Raw genomic sequence first — 14,044 nt, forward strand, 5'->3', positions numbered from 1 at the left:
ATTAAATTTTGATCTAGGCTGCAGCCCTTACTCAATCCTATTAGGACTAAATAGGGTGGAGATTTATTCCAAGTATCTCCATTTTTTCAATTCTAAAATCAATCAAGACTCAAAGAAATTCCTGTTCTATGCTTAAGCATAGGTCAAAGTCCTTTCCATTGTTCAGCAAAGGGTTTCTGTCCTAAAGTAATCTTAAGAAGGGAAGAGAAAGAACCTCCCATGCCAATGGGGTTCCCATTCCAATAGACTATCAGTAAGAAATTTTCCAAGTATGAAACATCCCAATGGTGAAATTTCCAACATTTATAAGTCTAAGGAAATTTGAGGTTTACAACATATCAATATTTCTCCATGTTTCTTATTCCTCTCTTCTCATATATACTGGTTTAATAGCCAATAGTCATGTTGTAGAAAATATTTTTTATACTTAAAAATAATTCATATTTTGGGATAAATATAAATAAATTACTTTATAACCTAAAAAAGCATTCTGCAAGGTATCATTAAGAAAGCTTCCAAGTTGTTTAGTTTGACAAATCATTGGAAGGAGTAATATGTTTTTAAATTATTTTTCAAAAATCATCAAAATAATGCTATCTGTAGCAAACAACACATGCCTACGTATAGAATCAATAAAAAGGAAAAGAAAAACTTGCATCTTTTCTAAAGTATCTTAGTTGATAACCAGATTTTAGTTAAATCATCTACAATTTCAAGTTGCAAATATTCATGACTGCAACTAACAATATGTTCCTCACTCTCTTCAACTAGCCCCTTTCCCTTTTGCTGTTGTGAATATGAGGGTCAAAAAATACAAGAAATACTACTTAGGAATTTTTAAAAAATTGTTCCTATTACTATATCTTTCTCATTGCCTTAGGAAATAATAAAATGTTTCCTGAGTTTCTCTATTAAAAAAAAGAAAAGAAAAAAACACACTTCCTTTTTTTTGAGAGGGAGAGAAATTTCATATTTGATTTTAGTAGAATAATCTAGGGAGATATGTGAGTTTATGATGAGAATAATTGTAGTTTTATTTGCTTTTAGGTTTAGTGGTTTAGTGGTTTTATTATTCCCTTCCTGCTTAGTTATTTTACATTACTGCAAGTGATTTTAAAAAGTAATCAGATTAGCAGACTTGAGTATTTACTTCGTACTTAGCTTTCTTTCTAGCTGGAAAGCACAAAAATCTACTCAGTATCATACATGCATTTATTCAATTTGACAATATTAATTTATTATCCATATAATAGTATCAGATAAGGCCATTTTGAATAAGATTATCAGGGATTGATTGTCAATAGGATGATAAAGGAAGAAGGAGAAATATGCCAATGAAAGAATAAGCTAATAAAAACAATATATATTTTGGTTTACAAAAAATGGTTGAGACATTTAGAACTCAAAGAGCAAGGTACCTATATTTACAAGAATTGTAAATTGCAGTTAAATATAGTTTATTTTATGCTACTTCCAGTATAATATTCATTAGGATTCCTCTAATTATAATATTCATTAAAATTCTTAAATTACCTTTCATTGTGAAAAGTGAAATCACATCAGTACTTTTAATTCTGTGAAGGCATATCAATTGATTGGCTTATTTTGCTTTATGCAATCTTTGTGATATTCCAGACCATAACTCCCTTTTCTGACCTCTGATTTCCTATATGTGTTATCTTATCTGCTATTATATGAAATCATTTAGGCAGAAAATTACTCACTTTGGTATTTATATTCACAGTGTTTAGAACATAGAAACCACTTACTAAAAGTTTAAATTCATTCAGTTATATTTTCAAAAAATACTCCAATTCTTTAATATTAAGATAAGTAAGAATTATAAAAACTCTGCTTGGCAAAGATGAGGAAAAGAAAATTGGTAAATCATACAGGTATTATAGGAAACCAGCACCTTAATAAGCTATTGGCGTAGTATTGGTATATTGCTAATGGTCCAGTCAGTGTGGCAAACATTTTTGGAATTATATAAAAATATCACTAATGTTTGAGTCAGCCAAACTTCTTATAGACATATAGAGGAAATCAAGAGGGAGAGGAAGTTTCAATATATTAAAAAAAACCAACAATAGCATCTTTAGCAATAATAAAGAAATAGTAGGAAATTAATTGAGTGCCTGTTGATTGCCAATTATTTGAGAAATGTTTGAGCTTACCATGGTATATGACTAGAATAGACTACTACTGTACTTGAAAATAGTAGATGTGTAAAATTCCAAGAACACTAGAAATAATTATATATACGTATATATAAAATACGTTATAATATTGGGAAAGAATATTATAAATTAAAATAGAAAAAATAAAGTGTACATTCTGACCACAATGAGATTAAAAAAAAAAAAAAACTTTTGAAAGTCATCAGAATTCTGTTCACTAGTGACTCCAGAGGACTTACAATGAAGTATAATAGACTTTTTGCTTTAAGGTAGAGCCATTACAGGATACTACTGTCCAAAGTCCTGTAATATTCATTGATATTACAAATATACAATGTCCATATAGCTATTATATCTATCCTGTAATGGCTCTACCTAAATATTCAATATGAGACATTCCAGAAATGACTAATGTTTGTTTTATTTAATTTTATTTATTTTAATCTTATTAATTAATTTATTATTTATATTGTTATGTAGAATATTATTATGTTACATTATTTAATTATATGTTATTGTCTTTAAAAGCAATTACTAATGGAAGAGGGGAAGAAGTCATTAGAAAGTGTAGAAAATGGTATAAAAATGACACCAAAAATTCATATATTTTTAAATTTAAAATTTATACTTATATAAAGAAGTAGAGAAAACTAACAACTAGTAGGATTTAAAAAAAAATTTTTTTAAATCAATTAGTAAGATTTTAAAAAATCTCATATTGGACATTGTGTTAAACATGTGCTTTGAAGGATTCATAGTGTTCTACAAAGCAAAAGAAAAAAGGGAGTGCATCTCAGAAATGATGGACAATTTATGCGTGGAAGTCCAGCCCATAGGTATTATGGAGAGACAAGGTTTGTGAATGAGCACATGGCCATTCTGCACATGGCACTCACCTGAGGATAAAAACCCCACCTTCACCTTGTCAGGATTTGCAATTATCCAATGGCAATAGACTAGGTAGCTCATCTATATGTATTGAGGCATTGTGTAACTTATCAATATGTATTGAGTTCATTTGAGTAGACAATAAATTGGAAAGCTGTGGCCAGCTCCTCCTCTTCTCCCTCTTCTTCTCTTCTCCCTCTCCTTCTTCAGCTCCTCCTTATTCTTGGAGGAGCTACAGGTTTGCTATCACCACCTTTCTCTCTCCTCTCCATCTTTACCTGAGGCCTGACCTTTGGCCAGGTGTTTCTCTCTTTCTTTTCCAATGCTAATACCTAGCATTCTCTAATTCTATTAGCCTCTATTCATTCTCCCAGCTGAGCTATATCATCTTTGACCAGGGTAGTGTTAAAGGGGATCTCTGGGCGGAAAATAGCCTTTCAGTGATGTCCATTGATCGGAGCATGGCTGCGGCTCCCAAATATTAATAATAATTGATTACTGACTCATTATTGACATCTCAAAAGCTTGGCTCCTTCACGCCCTTCCAGGGATCCAAAACTTCTATCCCTTTTCTATTTTCCTACCATAAAGCTTCTCGTAGGCGGGAGGCTTTATTATGCAAAGGCATTGAAGGTAAGACATGGAATATTGTGAATGAGGAGAACCTAGCAGGTTCCACAATAATGAATACCAAGTGAAATGGAAGAATATAAAGGATGATAAGTGAAAACTACCTTGTTCCAAATTCTAAATTCTGTCCTGGAAATTTTATGTTTTTATTTCGAAGATATTAAGAATCTACTATAGACATTTTAGTAGGGGCATGATGTTGTCAAATTTGTTTAAAAATTTATATTTTGCTTCCATATGAAGAATAGAGAAGGCATAGTCTGGAAGCAACAGATAAATTAGGAAGTTACTGCAATATCCAGGCTTGAGATTATTAGCTCTTGAAATATGATAGTTATATAAATCGAGATAAGGGGATAGTTGAAAGAGATGATATATATACACATCACTGTTAGAACTTGAAAACTGATAGGATATGGGTAAGGTGAGCAGAGAACACTGACTCTAGGGGTTGGAGGCCCCAGGACTTTTGAAGGTCAGTGTTGACCTCAAGAAAAGAAGAGAAATTTGGAGAAGGAATGGGATAACCATGTAAATTGTGATCATAAGAGAGTGAGAGTATAATTATCTGAATTTCCATCTGAGGTTAAGTACGTAATGTGACTTGATAAATATTTCACGGCTTACAGGTAATAGAATCAAAACTTGAACAGATGACAATGGATACCAAATCTAATGTTTTGGGTTTTTTTGTTTCTTTGTTTCTCCAGAATATCATACTTCTGAGTAAGTCATATGATGTGGTTTCATATATTCGATAGACTGCTTGTGCCTTCAACATTCATTCTTCATTATTTGTGGTTTCAGTGACCACTTGTAGGAGTTAGTAGTTAGAACTCATTTTAGCTGATATAATAAAAATATTATCAATAGTACACAAGAGAAAGGGGGATATTGACTCTCAGTTCCTCTTAAAAGAAGCAGAATGTGCTGCTTTTGAAGTTCATCAATCTGCACGCTCAATAATTCATATTGGGCTGATATTTTTAAGCTATCTAAGGGCAAATAAAATTCAATTCACATAAAGCTGACCAATTATGAAAAGTAAGGCACATTCATATATGAAAAAAGAGCTAAAATCTAAATTTTTCTGCAGTAGGTAAGACTAATTTAGCGAATACAATTATTTTAGGCATTAGATCAAATCATCTATCATCAAAATAGTCACTGCGTGACTGCCAGTGGATTAAAACATGCTTGAATTTTTATATCTATGTATGAATTATATGCTTTATAAGAAGAGTAGAAATAGTTTTGCATTTTCTATTTTTAATACATTATCAATTTAGCTAATATTTATATAGATAATATATAAACACACACACATAGATATGTATGTTTGTATATATGTGCTATTATTCCTACTAGAATTAAATACAAAACTCAATGATAGAGTTACAAGTGGCTTTTGTTTGTCATATACATTAGTCACTCAGGACTTGAGTCATAACAATCTTGTGGCTATTATGCACAATGTCTGTTGAACTGACATTCTGGATAAACAACTGAAGTTTGACATTTGTTGGCAAGCAGAAGGTAACAGGGACCTTCTGTTAGATTGTAAGGCAAAAGGGAAAAAAATGTAAATATTTTTCATAAATCTCAGAAAATTAAAAAAATGAAAATAATTAAAAACAAAACTAGCAGGTATCAGGAAATTGGGATAGTGTTGTTGTATACATTCATTATATTGTTTCTGGTTTGTTTTGTTTTGTTACAAAACTCACTGATGAGAGAAATAGAAAGTTGTAAATGGAATCCACAGACAAACTAAAAAACAATATGCTAGTATGATTTGATTTCTAGTCCTGATTTCACTTAATGGTGTATGATGAAAATCTGTTACCCTAAAAAGGAATACATATCCCAAGAGCCCATTGACTTCCTGTCATTACATACTTCCTGTAGATAGAGGATAAAGGGCATGGGCTTTGGAGGCTTCCTCTCTCTGATGTAGAATCAGCATTGATGGTGGTGAGTGGGGTTGACTTAAAAATGGCTAACCAGCTATGGGCATGTGGTCTTTATTTTGTATCTTTGTTATTCCTTGATTTATAATTATCATTAATACATCTCTTAAAATATAATATTATTATTGAGATTTAATTTTAACTTTTACATTGATAGCAACCACTAGTCAGAGAAGAACCTCTCAAATTTTTTAAGATAGCCTAGATAATTTTTTTAAGTCACATTTCTCTTGCCAAGGCTTTTTGCCCACCCCACCCACCCTCGCAAACTCCAACTCTCTTTGGAGCTGCTGCATTTTTCTTTTGCTACTTTTTGCCTAGTTGTTTGCTCTTCATACTGGCAGGACTATTTTTATTGGGAAGACTCTTGGCGAAAGAAATAAACCACTTCTCTCGTCCAGCGGCTCGAGTCCTTCATTCCTTGTTCCTCCTTTGTTCCTCCTCACTGCTGACTCTGGAGTCGCTGATACTGCTTCCTCCTGATCTTCCAGACCCAGATCACTCACCCAGCCCCAGCTTCTGGCCTCCAGAAATTGTAAAAATAGACTCGAATTCAGGACTCCAATCCCCAGACTCCTTTTCTCCACATCCCCAGAGTGCTTTGTAATCACACTGAATTCTCGCCTGGACAAGAACACAAATGATTATTTAAAGGAGTTCTCTGCCTACTGAGGCCTCTTTTGGACTTCCATTTTGGAGCAGATGCGGCTCTTCCATGATGTGAGATTATTTTGTCTAGGCCTCTCTGGCCTATACATGTTTTCTTATCTTGTATTTTCTCTAATCCTTAATCTTTAATAAACCTCATAAAAATATAATACTCCTTGCACAGAGAAACTAATTTCTACCTGCCTCAGTCTCCCCTAAATTTTAATCTTTTCAAAATCCTCCTCCTGATCTCCAGCTCTGATCTTAAATTGGCTTTTACCCAGACCCTGATTGCTATTGCTGCCTCTGCTGGGCTGATTGCTGCCACCAAGAAGCTAGGAGTCCTTGGAGTTGCTCCTCAGGGAAGATGGTCAAAAAAAAAAACCCACCAGTGTGTGTGTGTGTGTGTGTGTGTGTGTGTGTGTGTGTGTGTGTTTGTGTGTATTTTTCCTTAGGCAACAATTAACCTCCTAACTCCCACTGGGGAAAATAGCATTTTACCTCACGGGGGAATGGGGAGAAGGAAGAAACTCTTCCAAACAGGACATTGATTACAATCATGGCATATTTTATGAGAGAGCACTGAATTACCTATTTCAAATAGCTTCCAGTTTTAGGATATTTTTTTCTTTCTACCACTGATGCTTTCAATTATCTAGCCTGAGATTCAGGGGAGAAATTCATACCCCTCCAACCCTTTGGCATTTGTCAAACCCAGTTTGAGATTCCTAAAATCCATGTTCTCTCTCACTATGGAGGATACCACAGTGCTGACAATAAGGATCTGAATTTTAGAAAAAAGAACTTTAAAGGGTCTGGAGGTGAAATGTTAAGCCTTTTCAGAATCCATTTTTTAATTAAAGTCTCTGTATCTTATTGTAATTTGCTGATTGTTTTGTTTAATATTTATTTTTTTGTTTTAAGTTCATAAATTAAATGTATTTGATACCTTTCTGTAACACTGGATCATTTTAATCTACTGTGTTTTAAATATTAGATATATTCTTTTACCTTTCCTTTATGACTACTGAACAAAATATTATAAAATATTGTAAAAGCCCATAAACACCTTTTTTTCCCATTTTGCATTTGTTAATTTTTAGATAGATGTTGGATGGACTCAACCTGGCTAACAACCTTTAGAGAATTTAATAAACTAAGAAATTAATTGTAATGTTAAGGGGTCTTCAGAAATAATTTAAATGAGTGGTTTCTGAATGGATTTTTTTAATATTTATATTTTAAAGAATGTTGTATTAAAGGTAGAGAAACAAAGAAATGTTCCTGCCAAGATATTTCTATGAAGCAGGAAGCCAAAAAGAGCTCCTGCAAAATTCTTCATTTTAATTTACTTCCAACAGAAAAATCTAGATTTCTTGGTGATATTCTATACCCAAATAAGTTTTACTTCATTTAAAAATATATTTGCCGAGGTTGAAAGATTTGCTATGTCTGTAAAAATTGTGACAAATATCCATCAGTTCATTTTTTTTTGGTCATACAGCAACTTATATGAAATATGATAGTGGGTTTGTTTGATATTGTCATTAAATGGGTTTTTATAATTTTGGGATTTTGGTACTTTTTGAATGTGCATTACATGTTATGCTATTGTTCTTTATAAAAAACTGTTACCTTGTGAAAATCATTTGCTTGTACTCACAGTGGATCATGGTCAGGTTTGAAGAGGAAATAGAACTCATTTTTGGTGAGAAATCTTTGTATTCTACATTTCCTTAGCTGACAGAGTATCAATGATTGTAAGCTATATATTTTTGGTTTTTAAAACTCTTTTATTATTATTTTTGCTTGCATGTGCAATATTCTATTTCAGTTTAAGTTTTTTCTGTTTTGTATTTGAAGCACATGTCACCAGCATTGAGAAGATTTTCTTAATTTATTTTTGATTTTGTAGTATCTAAGTTTAAAATATATTTGATACATTGTCAATGTCCCCAAAGCTTGAGACTAAAAATGATGTCACTTATTGTTTAAAAACGAATTATGAGATTTTGCTTAATGATTCTGTCTGATTCCAGGACAAGGGGACACAAAAAGAGCTATTGCACAGTGCCAAAGAAGCACAAAGCTAAACTACATAGTGCCTATTGAGCACAAGGTGAAAGAGACCAACCAACACTGATTGGATTCATGAAAATTTTGAGCCAAGACAAGAGGACTGGAACTTGTTTGGGGTTTGAGGTTGTAGCTGTTTAACATATGTTAAAGGAAGGACTTCCTTGTCCCACATTCTACCAAGTATCTCAAATTTGGCTCCTACGTGACTCCTATAATCTAGTCCCTTTTCTCTTTTTCATGGTGTTGCAAACTTTTTATAGTCCTGGCTATTGCTTGAGTAAATGCATAATTGCTTAAATCATTTTCATTGGGGCCTGATTCAAGGACCTGTTATGGATTTATTTTCCTTTACTTAGAATTTTTACAATAAGACTTCGATAGTCTATATTTCATCCAGGACTTATTTTTTATTTAGATTTTTTAAAAAAAAATTTATTTCTTTTGCCAATTGATTCATATACCTCATAACTCAGCCATGCATCCCTAAGTGATACCTGTGTTTTTCAACATCCTCTTCAGGGGTGGAATGTATTATTATTATTTTAAATTGAAAATTTCAAACTCTTTTTGTGAGTAATTTTAGGTTAATAAACATGCTACCTCTCCAAATCCAGAAAATGAACTCTTCTTAGAAGGCACCATGGAGATGCCTCCACAGACCACAAGCTACCTCAAGAAGATCCAGAATGAACTTTGGGTGTAGTTGATTGAACTGAAGGTTGGGTGAATATTTAATTAGAATGTATTCTCTTATGCCAAAAGGGGATAGCACCGTAATTGGCTTTTTGTCAATGTGCCTAGAAATTATTGGTTTTGTTCTCTTTTCCTCTTATCATCAAATTATTGCAATTTCAAAGTCAGTATGTTTACAAGACCCACTGGAGAATATATGATTGAAAATATATTACCCTAAAAAATAACTACATATTCCAAGAGCCCACTGACTTCCTGTCATTACATACTTCCTGTAGACAGGAGATAAAAGGTATGGGCTTTGGAGGCTCCCTCTCTTTCATGTAGAATCAGCATTGATGGTGGTGAGTGGGGTTGACTAAAAAATGGCTAGCCAGCCATGTGTAAGTGGTCTTTATTTTGTATCTTCTTTATTCCTAAATTTTTAATTATTAATAAATCTCTTAAAATATAATATTATTATTGTGATTTAATTTTAACTTTTACACTGACTGTGTGACAGTAAAATAAGCTAATCTCTCACATCCTCAGTTTCCGTATTTATAAAATGAAAGTAATGGGCAATGATTTCTAAGCTTCATGGAACAATAAAAGTCTATAATTTTATGACAAGTGGGGGAAAAACGTATAGAATTATTCACATATGTCAAAATCAAAAATGTATGTTTTGTTGCTATTATACTAATTTAATGACTAATGTAAAACATGTTTTAAATCCTTATATTCTGTCTTAGAATTCATACTAAATATTTGTTCTGAGGCAGAAGAGTGGTAGGGGCTAGACAATTGGGGTGAGAATTATCCAAGTAAAGATTTCAACACAGAACATTCAATTTCTAGGCCTGGATCTCTAACCACTGCACCACTTAGCTAGCTGCCCCTAAGAACTAATATAATATGTTTGAAGATTTGTACACTTTCCCTTTTCCATTATATTTGAACAAATATTCTCATTGTTTATTTACAAATGACTAAAATCCTGATAATAATAATCCAGTCCTTTAAATATAATGTTAGTCTTTTTTATAGCATTCCTTTTCACAAGTGTCATGCTATATGCTGCCTTTTTCTCAGAGAACATTCTGGTATTCACACTCATTAAATTATACCAAAACTTCTATGATGTCTCAAGTATCAGAATATGTAGCATTAAGTGCATGATGAACCTTTTTCTTTATAGTCGTATTTAAATGGAACACCATAGTTGGATAAGAAATCACTCCTAATATTAGAAAAAAAGATAATTTAGAGCTCTCTTCCCATCTTATGACTTGAAAAAAAATATGTTTGCTAAATTAAAGGATACAATATCCTCCCAAAGCAGTAATGTTTCCTAATATATATGTCATGGGATGACATATACACAACCACTAATACTGCTTCTATCACAATTCCATTCATGCAGTCAAACTGATGAAGCATACCCTGGACAAATTCAATTTCCTTTCATTGAAAAACAACGTGGTTCTTTCAAATAGTTGTTAAAATTTGACCTTCCATCAAACTATATGAGGCACCAGCTAAGGACTGGCAAATAATTAGAATTAAAGAAAGGAGAGATTTGCATCTCCTATCAGATCTTTAAACAAAAACTAAACTAAAATAAGATTCCCAAATTCTCATCATTCCTTTGCTTTTTTCATTTGAAGGATCAAAAGTGGAAAGCCAGGGTATTAGAATAAAAATTTAATTTAAAAAAAAAGAAAGAAAGAAACCGGTCATTTATATTTTGAAATAATTATTCAGTAAGTGTATAAAAAATATTTTAAAAGATCAGTTAATTGAGCATGTAGGATGTGTATCTTCTCACTTTCATCCCTGCTTTTTGCTCTTTATTTTTAGCATGTACAACCATTTAGCATATATCATATACTGAAAAATCATGGGTATTCTCAAAAAAAGAAAGAAATTAATCAATTAATGGTAGGGAGTAGTAGAAAGAATGTGAAGAAGAGGAACACAATGAATACTTCAATGTTTTAACATAATGACATTGATTTCCCTTTAAGTACAGGCACCAAAGGAAGACTGAACATAGATCAAGCAGCTTGTACAATCTTAACTGCCCCCTCTAAATCTGGTTGATTTATTTGTCCCTGGGAAGGGATATATCCTTTCTCTACCTTTAAAACGCTATTTTTCTCTAAGCATAATCAACTTAGTAAAATATTCCTTTCTCTATTAAAAAAAGAAAAGAAAACATTTTTTGTGTTCTGGGATGTACTACCTCCATAAGATATTACTTGTTAAGAGTTCTTTTGAAGTGTGGATGGCATGAGGAATTTGGGACTAGACCCAGATTCATTAGTAATTAACAGGAGCAGAGGGAGAGACTATGGCTGAAGAGAACAGAGGGTTGAAAGGGAAAGAATATGACAGTAAAAGAGAGCCTTGTAGGAAAAATTAGAAAGTTGATCTAAGGTATAATAATGTCCCCAAAATTTTAATCTGATTATTAGGGCTGCTTAGGATGTTTTAGACTGAGCTCAAGAGCAAAACCTCCTGGAGGAGAAGAAGAAGAATGATACAATAGGGAAACAAAATAAACAAAAACACCATGGAAATTTGGAGCACAAAGAATTGGCAACTAATATTCTATAGCATCTGCGGAATGCAAAGGCAAGGCAGAATCTTCTCATGACAGCAGAGTGCTAGCCTTCATTCATCTATTACTGAGTAGCCAGAGACCCAGATGGCATCATCCTACTATGCAATGTACCCTGAGGCAGGATTGTGTGACTGGATGAGCTGATAGACTCATCCTTTTAGAAATAGAAGAGACTTTAAAAATCATTGAGGGTAGATACTTCATTTAATAGATGGAGAACAGAGGTTCCATGATATGAAGAATCCTGTCCAAAGTTACTCATAAATAGAGTAGGGAACCAGTATTTGAAGGAAGTAGAGTCCTCCGAGTCCACTTAGTTAATCACTAAACATTTATCAAGGGCATAATATGTGCCAGGAATTGTGCCAAGCACTGGGTAGTAAAAGAAGGCTATCCCTGCCCTCAAACAATTGACAGTCTAAATAGGGAGATGGGCTACAAATAACTATACAGACTATATACACCATAAATTGTAGACAATCCACAGAAAGTAGGTACTACAGTTGGGAAGGGGGTGAGCTGGACATAGACTCATATAGGCAGGAGTGGATGGATTGTGATCTGCCTCATTTCAGGGACCATCCACATCGATGAGACTGCAAATCCTTTGGAGTGGATGTACCCACACCCCAGGCTAAGTCCCTGCAGAGTTTGAGGTTATGGCAGGGAGGAATCAGACTTGAAATTTCAGTTTCCAATAACTCAATCTGTGGTGAGCAACCAAATATATTCATTTGGAAGTAATACAGGTACTAATAACTTTGAAGATGATGCTAAAGTACTTCAACCAAGAGGAAGAGAGAAAATCAGAAGAACATCAAAAGAGAGATTAGATGATATTGTATTATTAACAAAAGATATATAGGAAGGCGATACTTTAAATGCACTATCCCTTCAGTACTGTTGTTCAGTAGCAGATATCAAGAGGGGGGTAATAATCTCATCAGTGATCAAGACTTTTTTGCACTTAGGTCTATTAAAATTCCAGTGAAAAGCTTTAGCTTACTGACTGAAATACATTACTCTCCCAAAGGACAACAGACTTCATGTCCTTCAGCTGCCCAGCATGCTCCAGAACTGCAAGACATATCCCCCAACTTGGAACTTCCAGTTTCAAACAAGACTGCTGGGAGTTTCTTAAAAGAAGTGGACAAAGACATAGAACAAATAGTGAAATGTACAGACATAAAAAGAAATAATCTCAATAAAGTCGTTTCTGCTTTAGCAAATCAAAAGCTGGGTTTTGAACCTGATAGTAAAAGCATTAGACATAAGAATCCTATTACAGAGCAGGCTGGGGAATAAGCTGGTGGACAGCTGTCATGATAATGTTGATAGTAGGCATAATAACTCCAGTATTTTACTTACTATATTATGAAGTTTTAGTTAAAATAGATGTTAGTCACCATTCTACCTCCCATTTGCAGTCAGGAGTCACAGCTCCGTCACAGCAGAGAGAAAGAGGGAATGGAATAATTCCAACAAAAGGAACAAATGTTGGACAACAAGATGATTGCAAACTTCAATTTCAGAATTCTCAGTCTCCTACTACATGGCATATAACATAGCATTCAGTTCTGAATTATATGTTTATAACTACAAGTATATCTGGAATGCAGAGAATAAGTTATATCCATTATTTACCACTACCAGTCAGTATTTTGGTTTATTGAAAATATTTTCATTTCTTCCAGAGACTTTTTGTTTTGAACCATTTGCAAGTCAATTCTATATGAAAATTAAGTTTACTACCTTCTTTATGTTTTGAATGGTTTAAGTCAAAGTTTCTCTTGTGGCACCGCAGAAATGAATATTTGTACATAAGAATTTCTCTAGAAAAATTTGCACCTTCTTCTCTTATTTATACATAGTCTTGAAGTATATTTTTAAGAAAAAAATTAAGATATTAATATTAAAGTTATTCAGCAATGAATAGTAGCACTGGATGTATACCATTGGCAAAAAATCATTTTACTACTGCTAGATGATAATATTATCTTGTAGCTCAATATGTTTAGTTGAGAAAATGCTTGTTTGATTCTAAAAGTATTTGTAATGGACACTTTATGAATGTGATGCTACACAGTCTTCTTTTACTTATAGTTTGGAATAAATACAATAGTAACAAAATCAGAAAGGAAGGTATAATTTTGGCAAGAGGAGATAGGACTTTCAAGCTGATATTAAAACCTTTGGGAATCATGTAGTGAAGTGGTATCATTGACTAATTAGAATATTGAAGTAAATCAGAGGATCTGAAATGTTTACTTTGTTTAATTTTTTTGGACATTTCTTTTAATTTCTATGTCTATGTTTTGTTTTGGTTTTCAGTAAAATTTACGTAAGAC

General features: G+C 33.0%; 1 pseudogene; it reads left to right on the forward strand.

Moving 5' to 3' along the window:
• The first annotated feature begins 11,645 nt into the window (after positions 1-11,645).
• On the forward strand, positions 11,646-13,264 carry LOC100026155 (lysM and putative peptidoglycan-binding domain-containing protein 3-like; annotated as a pseudogene).
• The last annotated feature ends 780 nt before the right edge of the window (positions 13,265-14,044 follow it).

Source organism: Monodelphis domestica, chromosome 2, assembly GCF_027887165.1.
Source record: "Monodelphis domestica isolate mMonDom1 chromosome 2, mMonDom1.pri, whole genome shotgun sequence".
In the NCBI taxonomy this organism is placed as follows: Eukaryota; Metazoa; Chordata; class Mammalia; order Didelphimorphia; family Didelphidae; genus Monodelphis; species Monodelphis domestica.